Source organism: Armigeres subalbatus, chromosome 2 (assembly GCF_024139115.2).
Source record: "Armigeres subalbatus isolate Guangzhou_Male chromosome 2, GZ_Asu_2, whole genome shotgun sequence".
NCBI classification, from domain to species: domain Eukaryota; kingdom Metazoa; phylum Arthropoda; class Insecta; order Diptera; family Culicidae; genus Armigeres; species Armigeres subalbatus.
Window position 1 is genome coordinate 62167919 of NC_085140.1, and position 19984 is coordinate 62187902.

Consider the following 19984-nt stretch of genomic DNA (forward strand, 5'->3'; position numbering starts at 1 on the left):
GGAAATTCGGAGGAATTGCCCAAGGAAATTCGGAGGAATTTCCCAAGGAAATTCGGAGGAATTTCCCAAGGAAATTCGGAGGAATTTCCAAAGGAAACTCGGAGGAATTTCCCAAGGAAACTCGGAGGAATTTCCCAAGGAAATTCGGAGGAGTTTCCCAAGAAAATTCGGAGGAATTTCCCAAGAAAAATCGGAGGAATTTTCCAAGGAAACTCAGAGGTATTTCCCAAGGAAATTTAGAGAAATTTTTCAAGGAAATTCGGAGGAATTTCCCAAGGAAACTCGGAGGAATTTTCCAAGGAAATTCGGAGGAATTGCCAAGGAAATTCAGAGGAATTTCCCAAGGAAATTGAGAGGAATTTCCCAAGGAAATTTGGAGGAATTTCCCAAGGAAATTCGGAGGAATTTCCAAAGAAAACTCGGAGGAATTTCCCAAGGAAACTCGGAGGAATTTCCCAAGGAAATTCGGAGGAGTTTCCCAAGAAAATTCGGAGGAATTTCCCAAGAAAAATCGGAGGAATTTTCCAAGGAAACTCGGAGGTATTTCCCAAGGAAATTCAGAGAAATTTTTCAAGGAAATTCGGAGGAATTTCCCAAGGAAACTCGGAGGAATTTCCCAAGGAAATTCGGAGGAATTGCCAAGGAAATTCAGAGGAATTTCCCAAGGAAATTGAGAGGAATTTCCCAAGGAAATTGAGAGGAATTTCCCAAGGAAATTCGGAGGAATTTCCCAAGGAAATTTGGAGGAATTTCCCAAGGAAACTCGGAGGAATTTCCCAGGGAAATTCGAAGGAAATTCCCAAGGAAATTCGGAGGAATAATTCGGAATAATTTTTCCAAGGAAATTTAAAAAAAAATCCGTTAGAAAATCGAAGGATTTTCCAAATTAAATTGTTTTAATTTTTCAAAGGCAATTCGGAATAATTTCCAAATGAATTTCAAAGGATTTTCTAAAGGAAATTCGAAGAAACTTCCAAAAAAATCACAGTTATTTTTAGGGAAAAATCGAAAGAATTTCACAACGAAATTCGAAGGAATTCCTTTAAATTCTGAGGTATTTAAAAAAAAATAAAAAATTCAGAGGTATTTCAAAAAGAAATTCTGAGGTTTTTTTCAAATGAAGTTCGGAATAATTTCGAAGGAATTTTCGAGAGATTTATTTTAGGAATTTCCGAAAGATTTTCCTTGGGAATTTTTGAAGATTCGAAGAAATTTTTGGAAAAAACATTCCTAGAGACCTTTTTTTATAAATTACGAAACAATTTATAGAAGATAATCTGCAATTAAAATTTCGTACAATTATGCCAAAAATGCTGGTGCCCCACCATTTCCAGAACTCTGACGCCGCCAGTGACTAAGAAAATTCCACCAAGTAGTCTATTGAGTTAACGGGTGGTCGTTTCGGTTACTCCATGAAGAAAAATGCGTTCGATCGTTTTGACTAAAACAAATAAAACAGTCTTACACAGTGAATTGGTGACGCAAACATAACATTCCTTGAACACTTCTAATGCCGGAACTATTTGAAAACATTCCTTGCTATTTTTGGTTTGGGTGTATAATTTTATTATACCATTCCCATAAAAAATTACCAGCCTCTTCTGAGAAAAAAAACACTCCTCACGACCATATTATAACAGCTTTTCCTAGCAATAAACTTTTAAGACCCAAACACCATTGTTGACATCAAAATGACTCCGTTCCGCAAGATTATGACTCCCCGAACCCCTGCTGTGTTAATTGACCGTGATGAAACGAGCAGAATCACGCTCGTGCTAGCCGAAATTACTATTTTAACACTCATCATCCGAAGAATGAGCGCACAGCTTGTTCTGGTTCGAGTGATAAATTATAGCCATTGCATAGGTCATATTGTTTGGATCTGGTGGAGTCGACGCCGATTCCGCTGCCACCATGCTGATACGGTTTGCTACCCTTCCCATGACGACGATGACGACACAGAGACAAACGATTACTTTTTCCAGTGGGCTTCGAAGCTTTGCCCAAGGGCCACATGGTACAACTTTTGAATCGTTCAACTATTGCCTACAGCTTAGTGTCCATTCCTCACTTAAAAAGGTATGAACTGTGTGGATTCTAAGCAAAGTTTCCATTTTTTATTCGTAAATCATGCTCCTCAATATTTAGCTCGTGCTGGTCGGAAAAAAGTTAACAATTAAACACAAATAAAACCCCTTATCGGCTGAGGACCACTGACTTAAACAACGGTTGATGGGGACTTCGGTTTGCCAGAGGGGTTGGGAAGAGGTTCAATTTGCGCATTTCGGTGCGGAAAATTGCCATTAATGGAAGCATGTTCTGCCAGAATCATACAATGTACTTTGTTCTCACTTTGTGTCAAATTAGATTAAATTACCCACATATGACAGACGGTTCAAATAGCATTTTTAGGGTACTTGGGTAAATAATTTTAGAGTAGTTAATTTCCCAATTTGTATTCGTGTGAAGCGAACGTTTCCTTCCGGAGATTGGCCTATTTCTGTCATGGCGTGCATGAAATTTGTTTCAGCAATCAAGATTTCTTGATTGTTAAACATTAAAGAGCGTTTTTATGCTGAGAAGCTACCGCCCTCCGCCCCAGTGGGTGAGGTCTGACATGCAAGCATACAATCAGTGCCGACCTCCCTCGGTTACCTACCGACCGTCATTTCACCACCCTTGATATGGGCCATGGGTGCCACAAGCTGGAATTGAAACTTATCATAATAGCAGTAATTAACCTTACACTGGATGAAAAGAGGTACATACCAGTCAACACGAAAGTACGGGGTGTTATTCGGATCAGATTACACACATGCAACCTTTCAACCATAAGCTCTTTGCGGCCCCCCGAACCCACTCGAACAAAAACGCATCATCACTGGTCGTCGCGTTGGTTGGGGTCTGCGCCACGCCGCCGGGCGTAACGTGATCAGGGTCGGATGGAAAGCCGGGAAATTCATAGTTTGACTCCAAACTATGACTGTAGTTTTGAGTCTGGTATGAAAATTTAAAGAATACCACTCTGCTACAGAAGATACAAAATTAGGGACCGTCACAAGTTTCGACCCTGAGTCCATAGTCTCACTTTCACAGAAAAACAGATTTAATTAATATCAAAAGGAAACAACGCCAACTTCAAAAAGCATTCAACTTTCTCAGCTTGTTGGTCACAGAGCGCTGTGTGCTGCAGCAGCCCGTCGCAACCAAAAGGATAGTTCGTAGGCAGGATATGGGTAAAAGTTTTCCGAAGGGATGTCAGCAGTAGTGGGACGGAAATTTAATCACTTCCCATCACAGTCTAGCAGTTGGGACGGCTAAGCAGCGTATACCGGGTTCTGTGGAGCCATCACCCCTTCCTCTAAGGACGCTTTATGATCACTCGAAATGACCACGTCTTCAATAGTGTTTTGTATGGGTCCGGATGCGGAGGGTGATGGAAGCGGATGCTTTCTTTGCGTGTTGTGTTGTTGTAACATACAGCAGAAGCAGTTTCACGCTCCTTTAAGCAGAAGTGTTTTCTTATCATTCTGGGCGGGTATCACCATCGGGGATGCATGAGTTGGGTTAAGGGGGTCAGACATTCTTACAGAAAAGAGATTGGTTCCCACAAGACACAGGGCATATGGTGCGGTAAACGAGCTCTAGGTTTAATCGATTTCTGAGTTCAGAATGGTGGAGCTGTAGGGGAAACTGGACACACATGATCCCCACTTTTTGTTTAGCATATTTCTCGGTGTAACATGCACAGATTTGCACGCTTCTTGATGGACTTGATAAAGAATTTAATAAGCTATTCAAAAACGTCATTGGAAGCAATTATTTGTTCATGAAAGTTATCAAAAAATCGATTTTGCTGAAAGATAGAAAATTTGGCATTTTCAAAACTTGCGGGAGACTTGATCCCCATATAGGGGGAAATTGATCCCGTTATGAGCTGAACATGTTTAGGTTCTTCCAAGTCTAATGAAAGGACGCATTGGTCTAGCCTCAAATCCTAGCAATTCTTCATAGTCTGTCGTAATAGCAGTCGTGCGAAAATTAAATAATGTTGGTTTTAAAAAAGGCAAGTATTTTGGTTCTCGAATAGAGTAATAGTGACAGATAGAATGCCTGCTATAGCAACAAAATTGGCATAGTGATGATGATTCATCTGCAAACCATTCACTCCATTAAAGGACAGTGGTCATATCACGACAACCATGATGTGCTCAAGAGGATCTCGTTTTGTGATTGATACAATTATTATTCCAAAAATGGTTGATCGTTACATAAATATATCTTTGTAATTTTAGAATCTAATTTTTTTTATTAAATGTCTGAAAATTGGCCACACTGCGAATGCCATGGCCCATGGTAAATATCCCTGAGTACCTGTTTTGAGATCAATAAAAAACTTGTGATATATCGAGATCGCCAGACTATTTACTACCAATACCACAACCGTGATCATACCAGGATGGTGACTTCATACATCAATATGGAACTGTCACGCATCATCATTTTTGTAGTGTGTGTTATTATTACACAAATGCGATTTCTCTAAAGTCTATCTGCAGACTGCAGTCAACTCGATTTTTTTTTTCTTTATTTTAGAGGTTTTCAATCCTAACCTCTTTAAAATTTGACCTCCTCGACAGAATCTCCGTACCAGGGATTGCAGAAATCGCTCTTAATAGATAACGAACAACGATAAAAGAGAGGCAAAAACCTCTTCGAATCATAACAAGCCATGAAAACAAAACTATCGCACTTGTATACAAGTTGGAAAAAACGGTTTCGGATCAGTGGTGCGAATTCTCAATCTCAGTGACTGAAATTTGTTGGATATTGATACCATTGCCTCTTCACACTCACTTCCTAATAGTGAAAACTGAAAATGGTTAGCAGCAACAATCAAAGATAGAGTAAACAAAAGACCTCTCTTCTCATTGCACATGCAGCCCGCAGTGACAGTCCATTCAGTTCACTCGCTGCTGCGTGAATGCGACGGCCCTATAGACCTGTGCAGGAGTTCATGAAATTCACTCACCCGATGGATTTTGACATTTGAGCGGGACGTCTTCTCGAACAAAAGTTCATTTTGCGTTCATTATGCGACCCGCTCAAACGTCATAATTTCTTGGGGGAGTTCATTTTGCGTTAGTCTATATAAATGCATGGGTGAATACTATCACTTAAAAGACAATGACAGGAAATTTGTGCCGAATGATCATCAGCTTCAGCCCGCTGCTGGCAAACCGATGTTAGCTAAGCCACTCCTGCTTTGTCTTTCTGACTGAAAGGCACCGTCATAGGCAAAGAGGAGCAGAGAAAAATACAAAACAAAAGAATCACACTCAGCAGGCATTGTTGATAAATTGCACCACTGTTTCGGATAGGCGGCCCCCACCTAAAGGGGGTTTGATAAAACGCGTTTTTCTCGCTCATTTTATGTTGGGGACTATATTTGTTACGTCCAGCTGTGCCAAACAAGTTGAAATACATTATCAGAACCGGTGCCCCCGCAATTGGGGCTTATTAAAAGAAATTTATCATGGGTTGTAGCTCCCCGAATCAGTTCATTATCGTAACAGCTACCGAAAAACGTCTCTCACGGTATGCTACCTATCGAGAGTGTATACAGACATGATAAGTGAGAGATTTTCTCATTCTCCTTTGGATTCAAACCCTGTTCCGTTCACGGCCATGGTAACGTCATCGGCGAATCCTACCAGCTTGATCCCTGGCGGAAGCTTCAAGCTCAGCACACCATCGCACATAACGTTCCTCAGTAATGGACCCAATATTGATCCCTGCGGTACACCTGCCGTGATGAGGGCGCTAACCAACTAACCTCGTCTGTCTGGTAGTAAGTAAGTCTGTAAGTAGGTTCCCAGAATCTTGTACAGCCCTACCGGCAAGCATGGAAAGCATCATTCGCGCAACGTTCAATTTAAAATCATCAATGAACATACCTCTGCTGTGACAAACAATCATAGCAACCAAGCATGTGGAGAGTTTAGCATTCACGCGAAAAGAGAAGATCAAAACATAAACATGAAAGAGTTGACAGTTTTCATTCATGACTGTGTTCATCTGTTGATTAATTCTTGCTCTACACAAAGCACACCATAGGTGTGTTGTTAAACTCATCTTATCGTTTTTTGATGAGTTTGCTTGTTGTTGTTGCAACTGTGTCGCGCTACACGATAAGTAGTTCATCCGCAACCATCATGCAACACATCAATCCATCCTAAGGTGGATCATGGTGGGCTGTGTCAATCAGTGGAGCGAACGAAGAGCACCAACTTATTTTGACAGTTCGTTTTTACGCTTTTAGTTTATAAATAGTTCGTCATCAAACTGGCGAAGGAAATTGTTTAATTTTTGTTGTAAGTATGTTTATTTCAAAATACTAAAATATTATCCAAATCAAAATCATCTTTTCAGGACATTAAATAAAGACATTTCGGAAACGGAAGATGAAGAGGAGCATAGTCCCCGCATGGAATATATTAAAAATTAGGTTCTAGTATTGCTAGAATATATATGTGAAACAAATGTAATGTATCCCAAATAAACTTATTGAAATACATTTGACGACGAGTTAATTGCCACGAGCCAAATTGGTCAGATCGTTATTGAATTAGAAGTTCCTTCACTTGATAATTGCATTACATTCCTTTTTTTAATTGCTTTTAGAACGCCTCGAGAGATTCTTTAGATGATTACAAACACGATTTAAACTTTTCTGAGAAAACTCCACGGGATATTTTAACTTCTATCAGGATTCCTTCAAAAAATCCTGGCAAACTTTCTCCAAAAACTCATTCGAGCGGAAGCAATTTCGGAGGAATTTCGGCACAAATTGCAGAAGAAATCTACGGAGGCTTTATTCGCGTTATCGAGAGGATATTTAAAAAAAATCACGGAGGAATAGCCAATAGAATTCCCTAAAAATTTCTTAATAGAATGCCATTAGAATACACCGAGGAAATTCATTTCCGAATCAACTTGAAGGAAGCAGAAGTGCTGAAAACTCCAGAAGGAATGACCGAAGCAGTTCAGTATTTCCTACGTAAATAATTTTATTTAATTTCTTTGGGAATTCTCTTCAATTCCTCTAGGAATACCCCGGAAATTTATCCAAAAACTCATTCAGGAGAACCTCCAAAAATTCCTCAAGGAGGTCATCCAAAAATTCCTCAGGATGTCTTCCGGGAATTCCTTCAGTGATTCCTTTGCGAATGTTTTAGAAAATAACTTCAGGAATTCCTTTCGGAAATGCTACCGACTTCCTTCGGAAAATCCGCCTTCTGGTATTCATCCAGAAAATTTTTTTATCAAATTTCTCCAGGAATTTCTCCAAAAAGTCCTTCGGGAACACCTCCAAGAGTTCATGCGGGAATTCCTCCAGAAATTTTATCCGGATTTCTCCAAGGAATTACTTCGAAAATTCCTCAAGGAATTCCTCCAGAAATTCATCCAAAAATTCATTCAGGAGTTCCTACAGGAAATTCTCCAACAATTCCATCGGAAATTCCTCCACGAATTCCTTCGGAAATTCATCCAGCAATTCCTCCAGGAACTCCTCCGGAATTTTCCCTAAGAATTCCTTTAGAAATTCCTCCAGTAATTCCTCCGGAAATTCCTCCAGGAATCCCTCCGGAAATTCCTCCAGGAACTCCTCCAGAAATTCCTCCAAAAATTCCTCTAGAAATTCCTCCAGGGATTCCTCAGGAAATTCCTCCAGGATTTCTTAAGGAAATACCTCCACGAGATACTCCTGAAATTCCTTCAGGAATTCCTCCGGAAACTTCTCCAGCAATTCATCCGGCATTTGTTCCAGGAGCTCCTCCGGGAATTCCTCCAGAAATTCCACCGGAAATGGCTCCCGGAATTCCTCCAGAGATCACTCCAGGAATTGCTCCGGAAATTTCTCCTGAAATTCCTTCAGGAATTCCTCCGGAAACTTCTCCTGGAATTCATTTGGTATTTCTTCCAGGAATTCCTCCGAAAATTCTTCCAGAAATTTCTCAGGAAAATCCAAAAATCCAGCAAAACTTGTCCTGGAAATCCTCCGAAAATTCTTCGGGAGTTACTTTCTCAAATTCCTCCAGGAATTCTTTCCTAAACGAATTCCTCAGAAATTTTACCACAAATTTCGACGGAAGTACATTCCTTCAGGAATTCTTCGGGAAAATCCTTCAGAAATTTCTCTGGAAATTCTTCCGGAAATTCCACCGCAAATTCATCCAGAAATTCTTCCAGGAGTTCCTCCGGAAATTCCTCCACCCATTCCTCCGCAAATTCCTCCAGGAATTCCACCGGAGATTCCTCCAGGAATTTCACCGGAAATTCCTCCAGGAATTCCAACGGAATTTTTTCCAGGAATTCCACCGGAAATTTCTCCAAAAATTCCACCAAAAATTCTTCCAGGAATTCACAGGAAATTCCTCCAGGGATTCCTCCGGAAATTCCTCCAGGAATTCCTCGGGAAAATCCTCCTGGAATTCCTTTGGAAATTCCTCCTGGAATTCCTTTGGAAATTCCTCAAATCATTCCCCCGAAAATTCCTCCAGAAATTCCTCCAGCCATTCCTCCGGAAATTCCTCCAAAAATTCCTCCAAGAATTCCACCGGAAATTCCTTCTGGGATTCCCCCGGAAACTCCCCCAGGAAATTCTTCGGAAATTTCTCCAGGAATTCCTTCGGAAATTCCTCCAGGAATTCCTTCGGAAATTCCTCCAGGAATTCCTTCGGAAATTCCTCCAGGAATTCCTTCGGAAATTCCTCCAGGAATTCCATCGGAAATTCCTCCAGGAATTCCTTCGGAAATTCCTCCAGGAATTCCTTCGAAAATTCCTCCAGGAATTCCTTCGGAAATTCCTCCAGGAATTCTTTCGGAAATTCCTCCGGAAATTCCTCCAAGAATTCCTCCGGAAATTCCTCCAAGAATTCCTCCGGAAATTCCTCCAAAAAATCCTCCGGAAATTCCCCCAGGAATTCCTCCGGGAATTCCTCCAGGAATTCCTCCGGAAATTCCTCCACGAATCCTTCGCAAATTCCTCCGAGAAATCCGTCGGAGATTCCTCTGGCAATTCCTACAGGAATTCATCCAGAAATTCCTCCAGGTATTCCACCGGAAATTCCTGCAGGAAATCCTCGGGAAAATCTTCCAGGAATTCCCCCGAAAATTCCCTCAGAAATTTCCTCGAAAATTCCTCCAGGACTTCCTCCGGAAATTCCTCCAGGAATTCCTCAAGAAATTCCTCCAGGAATTCCTCTGGAAATGCCTCCAGGAACTCCTCTGGAAATTCCGCAAGAAATTCCCTCGGAAATTCATCCAGGAGTTCCTCCAGGACCTCCCTTGGAAATTCATCCAGGAGTTCCTCCAGGAATTCGTTTGAAAATTAATCCAGGAATTCCTCCGGAAATTCATCCAGGAAATTCTTCGAAAATTCGTCCAGGAATTCCTCCGGAAATTTGATCAGAAACTTCTCCGAAAATTCGTCCTGGAGGAATTTCCGGGAATTCCTGGAGGAATTTCGAGGAATTCCTGGAGGAATTTCCGGGGAGTTCCTGGAAGAATTTCCGGGGAATTCCTGGAGGATTTTTCGGAGGAATTCCTGAACGAATTTTCGGTGGAACTCCTGATCGAATTTCCGAAGGAATTCCTGAACAAATTTCCGGAGAAGTTCCTGGAGGGATTCCTGGACAAATTTCCGGAGGAATTCCTGGACGAATTTTCTAAGAATTTCCTGGAGGAATTTCCGGAGGAGTTCCTGGAAGAATTTTCGTAGGAATTCCAGGAGGAATATTCTAGGGAATTTTCGGGGGAACTCCTGGAGGAATTTCCGGGGGAGTTCCTGGAAGAATTTCCGGGGGAATTCCTGGAGGATTTTCCGGAGGAATTCCTGAACGAATTTTCGGTGGAGCTCCTGATCGAATTTCCGAAGGAATTCCTGAACGAATTCCGGAGGAGTTTCTGGAGGGATTTTTGGACAAATTTCCGGAGGAATTCCTGGACGAATTTTTGAAGAATTTCCTGGATGAATTTCCGGTGGAATTCCTGGAAAAATTTTCGTAGGAATTCCAGGAGGAATTTCCGGAGGAATTCCTGGAGCAATTTTCGAGGGAATTTTCGGGGGAACTCCAGGAGGAATTTCCGGGGGAATTCCTGGAGGAATTTCCGGGGGAATTCCTGGAGGAATTTGCGAGGGAATTCCTGAAGGAATTTCCGGAGGAATTCCTGAAGGAATTTCCGGAGGAATTTCCGGAGGAATTTCCGGGGGTATTCCTGGAAAAACTTCCGGGGAAATTCCTGGAAGAAATTTCCGGGGGAATTCCTGAAGGAATTTCCGGAGGAATTCCTGGAGAAATTTCGGGGAATTCCTGGAGGAATTTCGAGGAATTCCTGGAGGAATTTCCGGGGAGTTCCTAGAAGAATTTCCGAGGGAATTCCTGGAGGATTTTCCGGAGGCATTCCTGAACGAATTTCCAGAGGAACTCCTGGACGAATTTCCGAAGAATTTCCTGGATGAATTTCCGGAACTTCGTCCAGGAATTCTTCCGAAAATACGTCCAAGAAATCGTCCGAAAATTCCTTCAGGAAGACCTCCGGAAATTCGTCAACAAATTCCTCCGGAAAATAGTCTAGGAATTCCTCTGGAAAATCGTCTAGAAATTCCTCCGAAATTTCCTCCAGCAATTCCTCTGGAAATTCCTCCATGAATTCTTCCGGAAATTCGTCCAGAAATTCATCCGGAAAATCGTCTAGGAATTCTTCCTTGAAATCCACCGAAAATTCCTCCAGAAATTCCACCAGAAGTTGCTCCATAAATTCCTCCAGGAATTTCTACCGAAATTCGTCTAGGAATTCTTCCGGAAAATCGTCTAGGAATTCCTCCGAAATCTCCTCCAGGAATTCAACAGGAAATTCGTACAGGAATTCATCCAGAAATTCGTTCAAGAGTTCCTTCGGGAATTCCTCCTGAAGTTCCATCGGGAATTCCTCCGGAAGTTCCTTCGGGAATTCCTCCGGAAGTTCCTTCGGGAATTCCTCCGGAAGTTCCTTCGGGAATTCCTCCGGAAGTTCCTTCAGAATTCCTCCGGAAGTTCCTTCGAATTCCTCCGGAAGTTCCTTCGGGAATTCCTCCGGAAGTTCCTTCAGAATTCCTCCGGAAGTTCCTTCGAAATTCCTCGGAAGTTCCTTCAGAATTCCTCCGGAAGTTCATTCAAAATCCTCCGGAAGTTCCTTCGGGAATTCCTCCGGAAGTTCCTTCGAATTCCTCCGGAAGTTCCTTCGGGAATTCCTCCGCGAGTTCCTTCAGGAATTCCTCCGGAAGTTCCTTCAAGAATTTCTCCGGAAGTTCCTTCGGGAATTCCTACGGAAGTTCCTTCGGGAATTCCTACGAAAGTTCCTTCGGGTATTCCTCCGGAAGTTCCTTCGTGAATTCCTCCGGAAATTCCTTCGGGAATTCCTCCAAAAGTTCCTTCGGGAACTCCTTTGGGAATTCCTCCGGAAAACCCTTCAGGAATTCCTCCGGAAGATCCTTCAGGAATTCCTCCGGAAGTTCCTTCGGGAATTCTTCCGGAAGTTCCTTCGGGAATTCCTCCGGAAGTTCCTTCGAGAAGTCCTCCGGAAGTTTCTTTGATATTCCTGGAGGAATTTCCGGAGGAATTCCTGGAGGAATTTTCAGAGGATTTCCTGGAGGAATTTCTGAAGGAATTCCTGGAGGAATTTCCGGAGGAATTCCTAGAGGACTTTCCGGAGGAATTCCTCCAGGAATTTCAAAGAAACTTCCGGAAATTCCTCCAGGAATTCCTCCAGAAATTCCTCCATGAAATCCTCTGAAAATTCCTCCAGGAATTCCTCCGGAAATTCCTTCAGGAATTTCAAAGAAACTTCAGGAGGACTTCTCGAAGGAACTTTCGAAAGAATTTCCGAAAGAACATACGGAGGAATTCCCGAAGGAACTTCCGGAAGAATTCCCGAAGGAACTTCCGGAGGAATTCCTGAAGGATCTTCCGGAGGAATTTCTGAAGGGTTTTCCGGAGGAATTCCCGAAGGAGTTCCCGAAGGAACTTTTGGAGGAATTCCCGAAGGAACTTCCGGAGGAATTCCCGAAGGAACTTCCGGAGGATTTCCCGAATGAGCTTCCGGAGGAATTCCCGAAGGAACTTCCGGAGGAATTCCTGAAGGATCTTCCGGAGGATTTCGAATGAGCTTCCGGAGGAATTCGAAGGAACTTCCGGAGGAATTCCGAAGGAACTTCGGAGGAATTCCAGAAGGAACTTCCGGAGGAATTCGAAGGAACTTCCGGAGGAATTCCCGAAGGAACTTCCGGAGGAATTCTGAAGGAACTTCGGAGGAATTTCGAAGGAACTTCCGGAGGAATTCCAGAAGGAACTTCCGGAGGAATTCCCGAAGGCACTTGCGGAGGCATTCCCGAAGGAACTTCCGGAGGAATTCCCGAAGGAACTTCCGGAGGAATTCCCAAGGAACTTCGGAGGAATTCCGAAGGAACTTCGGAGGAATTTGAAGGAACTTCCGGAGGAATTCCGAAGGAACTTCCGGAAGTATTCAGGAATTCTCGAAGGAACTTCCGGAGGAATTCCCGAAGGAACTTCCGGAGGAATTCCCGAAGGAACTTCCGGAGGAATTCCCGAAGGAACTTCCGGAGGAATTCTGAAGGAACTTCCGGAGGAATTCGAAGGAACTTCCGGAGGAATTCCCGAAGGAACTTCCGGAGGAATTCCCAGAAGGAACTTCCGGAGGAATTCCCGAAGGAACTTCCGGAGGAATTCTGAAGGAACTTCGGAGGAATTCCAGAAGGAACGTCCGGAGGAATTCCCGAAGGAACTTCCGGAGGAATTCCGAAGGAACTTCCGGAGGAATTCCCGAAGGAACTTCCGAGGAATTCCCGAAGGAACTTCCGGAGGAATTCCAGAAGGAACTTCCGGAGGAATTCCCGAAGGAACTTCCGGAGGAATTCCTTGAGAAACTTCGGGACCTGGAGGAACTTCCGGAGGAATTCCTAGAGGAACTTCCGGAGGAATTCCTAGAGGAACTTCCGGAGGAATTCCTGAAGGAACTTCCGGAAGGAATTCCTGAAGGAACTTCCGGATGGAATTCGAAGGAACTTCCAAGGAATTCCAGAGGAACTTCCGGAGGAACTCCTACAGGACCTTCCGAAGGCCTTCGTCGAGGAACTTCCGAAGGAATTCATAGCGGAACTACCGAAGGAATTCATAGAGAAACTTCCAAAGGAATTTCTGGAGGAACTTCCGGAGGAATTCCTGGAGGAACTTGGAGAGGAATTCCTGGAGGAACTTCCGAAGGAATTCCAAGAGGAACGTCCGAAGGAATTCCAAGAGGAACGTCCGAAGGAATTCCAAGAGGAACGTCCGAAGGAATTCCTGGAGGAACTTCCGAAGGAATTCCTGGAGGAACTTCCGAAGGTATTTCTTGAGGAACTTTCGAAGTTATTCCTTGAGGAACTTCCAAAGGAATTCCTGGAGGAACTTGCGAAGGAATTCCTTGAGGAATTTCCCGAAGAATTCCCGGAGGAACTTCCCAAGGAATTCCTAGAGGAACTTCCAGGAGGAATTCCTAGAGGAACTTCTGGAGGAATTCCTAGAGGAACTTCCGAAGGAATTCCTAGAGGAACTTCGATGAAGGAATTCCTGAGGAACTTCCGAAGGAATTCCAAGAGGAACTTCCGACGGAATACCTGGTGGAGCTTCCGAAGGAATTCCTGGAGGAACTTCCGGAAGGAATTCCTGGAGGAACTTCGGGAAGAATTCCTGGAGGAACTTCCGGAGGAATTCCTGGAGGAGCTCCGGAGGAATTCCTGGAGGAACTTCCGGAGGAATTCCTGGAGGAACTTCCGGAGGAATTCCTGGAGGAACTTCCGGAGGAATTCCTGGAGGAACTTCCGGAGGAATTCCTGGAGGAACTTCCGGAGGAATTCCTGGAGGAACTTCCGGAGGAATTCCTGGAGGAACTTCCGGAGGAATTCCTGGAGGAACTTCGGAGGAATTCCTGGAGGAACTTCCGGAGGAATTCCTGGAGGAACTTCCGGAGGAATTCCTGGAGGAACTTCCGGAGGAATTCCTGGAGGAACTTCCGGAGGAATTCCTGGAGGAACTTCCGGAGGAATTCCTGGAGGAACTTCCGGAGGAATTCCTGGAGGAACTTCCGGAGGAATTCCTGGAGGAACTTCCGGAGGAATTCCTGGAGGAACTTCCGGAGGAATTCCTGGAGGAACTTCCGGAGGAATTCCTGGAGGAACTTCCGGAGGAATTCCTGGAGGAACTTCCGGAGGAATTCCTGGAGGAACTTCCGGAGGAATTCCTGGAGGAACTTCGGAGGAATTCCTGGAGGAACTTCCGGAGGAATTCCTGGAGGAACTTCCGGAGGAATTCCTGGAGGAACTTCCGGAGGAATTCCTGGAGGAACTTCCGGAGGAATTCCTGGAGGAACTTCCGGAGGAATTCCTGGAGGAACTTCGGAGGAATTCCTGGAGGAACTTCCGGAGGAATTCCTGGAGGAACTTCCGGAGGAATTCCTGGAGGAACTTCCGGAGGAATTCCTGGAGGAACTTCCGGAGGAATTCCTGGAGGAACTTCCGGAGGAATTCCTGGAGAGGAACTTCCGGAGGAATTCCTGGAGAGGAACTTCCGGAGGAATTCCTGGAGAGGAACTTCCGGAGGAATTCCTGGAGGAACTTCCGGAGGAATTCCTGGAGGAACTTCCGGAGGAATTCCTGGAGGAACTTCCGGAGGAATTCCTGGAGGAACTTCCGGAGGAATTCCTGGAGGAACTTCCGGAGGAATTCCTGGAGGAACTTCCGGAGGAATTCCTGGAGGAACTTCCGGAGGAATTCCTGGAGGAACTTCCGGAGGAATTCCTGGAGGAACTTCCGGAGGAATTCCTGGAGGAACTTCCGGAGGAATTCCTGGAGGAACTTCCGGAGGAATTCCTGGAGGAACTCCCGGGGGACTTCCTAGAGGAACTGCCGGAGGAATTCCTGGAGGAACTTCGGAGGAAGTCCTGGAGGAACTGCCGGAGAAATTCCTGGCGGACCTTCCGGAGGAATTCCTGGAGGAACTTCCGGAGGAATTCCTGGAGGAACTTCCGGAGGAATTCCTGGAGAACTTCCGGAGGAATTCCTGGAGGAACTTCCGGAGGAATTCCTGGAGGAACTTCCGGAGGAATTCCTGGAGGAACTTCCGGAGGAATTCCGGAAGGAACTTCCGGAGGAATTCCTGGAGGAACTTCCGGAGGAATTCCTGGAGGAACTTCCGGAGGAATTCCTGGAGGAACTTCCGGAGGAATTCCTGGAGGAACTTCCGGAGGAATTCCTGGAGGAACTTCCGGAGGAATTCCTGGAGGAACTTCCGGAGGAATTCCTGGAGGAACTTCCGGAGGAATTCCTGGAGGAACTTCCGGAGGAATTCCTGGAGGAACTTCCGGGGGAATTCCTGGAGGAACTTCGGAGGAATTCCTGGAGGAACTTCCGGGAATTCCTGGAGGAACTTCCGGAGGAATTCCTGGAGGAACTTCCGGAGGAATTCCTGGAGGAACTTCCGGAGGAATTCCTGGAGGAACTTCCGGAGGAATTCCTGGAGGAACTTCCGGAGGAATTCCTGGAGGAACTTCCGGTGGAATTCCTGGAGGAACTTCCGGAGGAATTCCTGGAGGAACTTCCTAGGAATTCCTGGAGGAGTTTCCGGGGAAATCCTGGAGGAACTTCCGGAGGAATTCCTGGAGGAACTTCCGGAGGAATTCCTGGAGGAACTTCCGGAGGAATTCCTGGAGGAACTTCCGGAGGAATTCCTGGAGGAACTTCCGGAGGAATTCCTGGAGGAACTTCCGGAGGAATTCCTGGAGGAACTTCCGGTGGAATTCCTGGAGGAACTTCCGGAGGAATTCCTGGAGGAACTTCCGGAGGAATTCCTGGACGAACTTCCGGAGGAATTCCTGCACGAACTCCCGGAGGAAGTCCTGGAGGAACTCGGAGGAATTCCTGGAGGAACTTCCGGAGGAATTCCTGGAAAAAAACTTCCCGGGTTAATTACCGAAGAGATTCCCGATTTTCGAAAGAATTTCCCGAAGAACACCCCAAACGATTTCCCTTAAGAATTCTTGAACGATTTCTCGGAGGAAATCCAAAACGATTTAATAAAGGAGTTCCTGGATGAACTCATGAAGGTATTCCCGAAGAACTTTTCGTAAGAATTTCCTAAGCAATTTCCGGGAAAATTACCAATTGATTTTTTTTGAAAAATTCACGAAAGTATTCTTGAAGGAATTGCTAAAAGAAACCCCGGAGAATTCTTTCATGAATTCATTTGAGAATTCCTTTGTGAATTCCTTCAAAAAGTTCTTTGGAAATTCCTCCGGAAATTCGTTTAAAGAAAATCCTTTGGATTTTTTTTCTGCAATTACTTTGAGAATTCCTCCGGGAATCTTTGTGCAAATTACTCCGAGAAATCCTTCAGAAATTCCACAGAGAGTTCCTTCAAGAATCTTCCGGATATTCTTCTAGAATTTTTTTTACGGGAATTCCTCCAAGCGCTTTGGGAGCTCTTCCAGAAATTCTTCCGTGATTTTCTCTTTTCAGGAATTCTCATTCTCAATTCAATTTATCCAATTATTTTTACCAGAATTCCTCCAAAAACTGATTCAGAAAACCCTTCAGGTATTTGTTCGTATTTTTTTTTCAGAAATTGCTTTTGGAATTTAACCAGGAGTTTGTCAGGGAAATTCTCCGAGAATCTGTCTGGGAATATCTTCGGAGATTGTAACCGTTTGGTTCCAATTTTGCTTGTTGGCTCCACCACAAGTCCCTAATTTTCCCTTCCCCTGAACATGCCCCTGAAAAAAGGAACGACGATCACTCAATCTCTGTAAACCGACCCGGTGACAAGCGCGGTGTCATCATCATCAATAGACATAGACCGCTGTCATCATTGAAACGCAGTATGAAAAAAAATTATAGCCCAGGACATCCTGGCTACAATCTGGCGATGGGCTAAACAATAGGATGTCAGTAGCCTGGTGTAAACAATACAGTGAGTGAATGTTTGTTCCGTTTTCATGCGTACCCTAAATTGACAGTATTGAATATCAAGCAGTTTGAGGGGGGGTAAAACATCAACACCCCTGTAGCTTTAATGCCTACTCACAGCTGGAGCGCAGGGGAAATGTAGAATAGGGAGTGCCGTCAGAATACATATATGTGTAAGTTTCGAAGAAACGGCTTTCCATATAAAAGACGGGGGACGATGAGGAACCTTCCTTTTCCAACTGTGATTGTCGAACGGAGTCGAAGTGCGCGCGTGTGTAATTTCCGTTTCGAGTAGCTAGGTCCAGTGGAAAAGTCTGATCGTTAAAAGATTAAGTGTTAGTAACGATTAAAAAAAGATTACAAAGAAAAGGTGAAAAGACGAATTTACTATAAACAAAAGAATCGTCCACAACGCACATGTTAAAACAATAAGAAAAAGGTCCGTTCAAGGGGCCTTTTTCTTCCGTTCTATTTTCAAGTTCGTCCTCAGGTGTTCATGGTGGTGGTGCAAACTCGTGCCGAATAACTACAACCCTCGGCGGCAGTGTAACAGTCGACGTAAACACGATAGGCAAACCGCGAGCAAGATCGGAACGTTCCCGGCCATTCCGGCATTCTTCGCCGATGTCGCCATTGTTACCGCGAACGAGATCGGACAGATCCCGGCCATTCTCTTTCCATCTACGCCTTTTGCGACCGTTCAGCATCCGCCATTGCAATCCGCTCCGCGGATAGAGAAATCCGCCATGATACCATCAAACACCGGAGGTGGTCTAAGAAAGCCCAGGACCATTGAGAACAACCCTCCATCCGACCTATCATCAGGATTCCAACCAATGTTTCCCAACTACCACGATTCGTACCACAAGGACCAGTGGTTACCCAGCATCGAACCCCAGCCTACCATCGAAAGCTTTCGCACCGATCATCGAGACTCCAGATCCGGATCCGGCAGCAACTAGCGAACAGCAAGTATACCCTTTGTGACGTCGTAAATAAATATTGTTGATTAGTATGTAGTAAATCGTGGTAGTTCAGTTATTAAGAAGTGTCCTTGAATAGTAAACCTTTCACAAACTTTTCTTTTTATGCGTCCCCTGGTTCACCAAGGAACCGTCATGCCTCGCCTTTCGAGTGATCCAGTGGTAGCAAGACAATTATCTTCCCTCCTGTGTTCTGATTCCGCTTTGTTGTTCAATCGCTCGCAACATCCGTGGGAGGTTAACTTTATTGAACTCCTGCTTCGAGACAAAGACTGCTGTTTAGAGTGTGTATGAGGTGGAACAGTCGATAAACGACCCTCAGATACCTGATCCGTGAGCCAGCGAGTTTCAAGATTCGTCTGAGAATTCCTTTCGGATTTCTTCATGTGATTCTTTCGAAAATTCTTCCTGCAATTTCATCGAGAATTCTTTCGGGTATTCCTTCGGTAATTCCTTCGAGAATTCCTTCAGGAAAATCTCTTGAACAAATTCCAAGAGTGGTTTCCTAATAAATTCCCTGATGATCTAACGAGGAAATTTCGCAATGAGTTCCCGAAATAGCACAAAATTCGCGCTAGATTTTGATCAAAAGTTTTTTTCTCGAATTCCATACTTCAGTGGACTTCCTATGGGAATTTCAGCAGAAACATTTTCAAATTCCCGTATGATTTCCCAAGGACTTTTCGAACGGATTTCTGTGCGGCATCGGGAATTCAAATAGAATTGCATTGGGAATGTCTACGTGGATTTCACTTGGAATTCTTCTGTAATCACAAAACAATATTGTTAGAAATTCGCAAAGGAATTTATGAAGCTATTCGCAAAAGAGTTAATAACATTTGGAGAAACTCTAGGGGGATTTCCTAGAACATTTCCCAAAGAAACAACAGGAGCTCCAGAAGTCTACAAATAGTTAAATTTCATTTTTATGATGCAAAAGGGGGTCGCTGGGCCAGGTCACCAGCGTAAATCCGAGAACTTACACTTAGCTCCAGAATTCTACAAATAGTTCGAAATATTTTTTTCAAGAGACTTGAATGAGAAATTTATGAATAGATTTCCAAAAAAAATCCAGCGTAGGTTGTCAAATGCATTCCTCGAGGAATTGCTTAAGGATTACTCAATACGGTTCTTGTTTGCTTCCGGAATTATTCCTCTAGAATGGCTTCGGTGGTGAATTCCTAAAAAAATACTTGAAGGATTTGTTTGAGGAATTTTCGAAAGAATTCAAAGGCGAAAAAAAAATAATGAAAAAAAAAGTCTTGAATGAAATATTGCGACATTTACTCCCATTTAGACTTACCCTGAATAAATGATTATCACAGTCGAATCTCGCACTCGATTTCGCAGTGCGTCAGGGTTACTGCAGAGTAAGGTTACCTATTTTGTCCATACATTATTTATTTTGAAATACCTTATTTTGATTGGCCTTGCATCTGGCAGTCAGCAAATTCGATAGTCAACAATAAAAATAGTTTGTTTTCATCATCGTCTCAAAGCGGTTGACAGTGCGAAGTTCGAAAACGTAGTGAGAAGGATTATCACAGAAAGCTAAACAATTGTGAAAAGAGCAATATTAAGGAAAATTAAACTTCTGCGTCTTCAAAAATATCCGAAATAACTCGCTTCAGCCAAACAAACCACTAAAGTAACTGCCGGAGCAGCTCTTGGTGGAATTTACTAATAACCAGGAATTGCTGAATCGATTCCGGCAAGAATGTTTAATGGAATTTCCTGAAGTATTTCTGCAGAAACTCCTGGGTGTGTTTCTTGATAAACTTCCAGAGCATTTGCTGAAGATAGTTCCGGAATAATTCTAATACGTTTCGTTGTTTAGCTAATGTTCCAACGTCAACACCAACAAGATTTCCAATCACGAATCAACATGGTTGACCTAGAAAAACAATCAATGAATAAATTATTAGATATTTAATTTCCCGAA

The 19984-nt window shown here is 43.8% G+C and overlaps 1 protein-coding gene across 9 annotated transcripts in view; it reads left to right on the plus strand.

The window, feature by feature from the left end:
- The window catches only part of LOC134208736 (uncharacterized), a 188903-nt gene that overhangs the window by 49838 nt on the left and 119081 nt on the right, over positions 1 to 19984 (plus strand). The gene's annotated exons all lie outside the window — the stretch shown is intronic.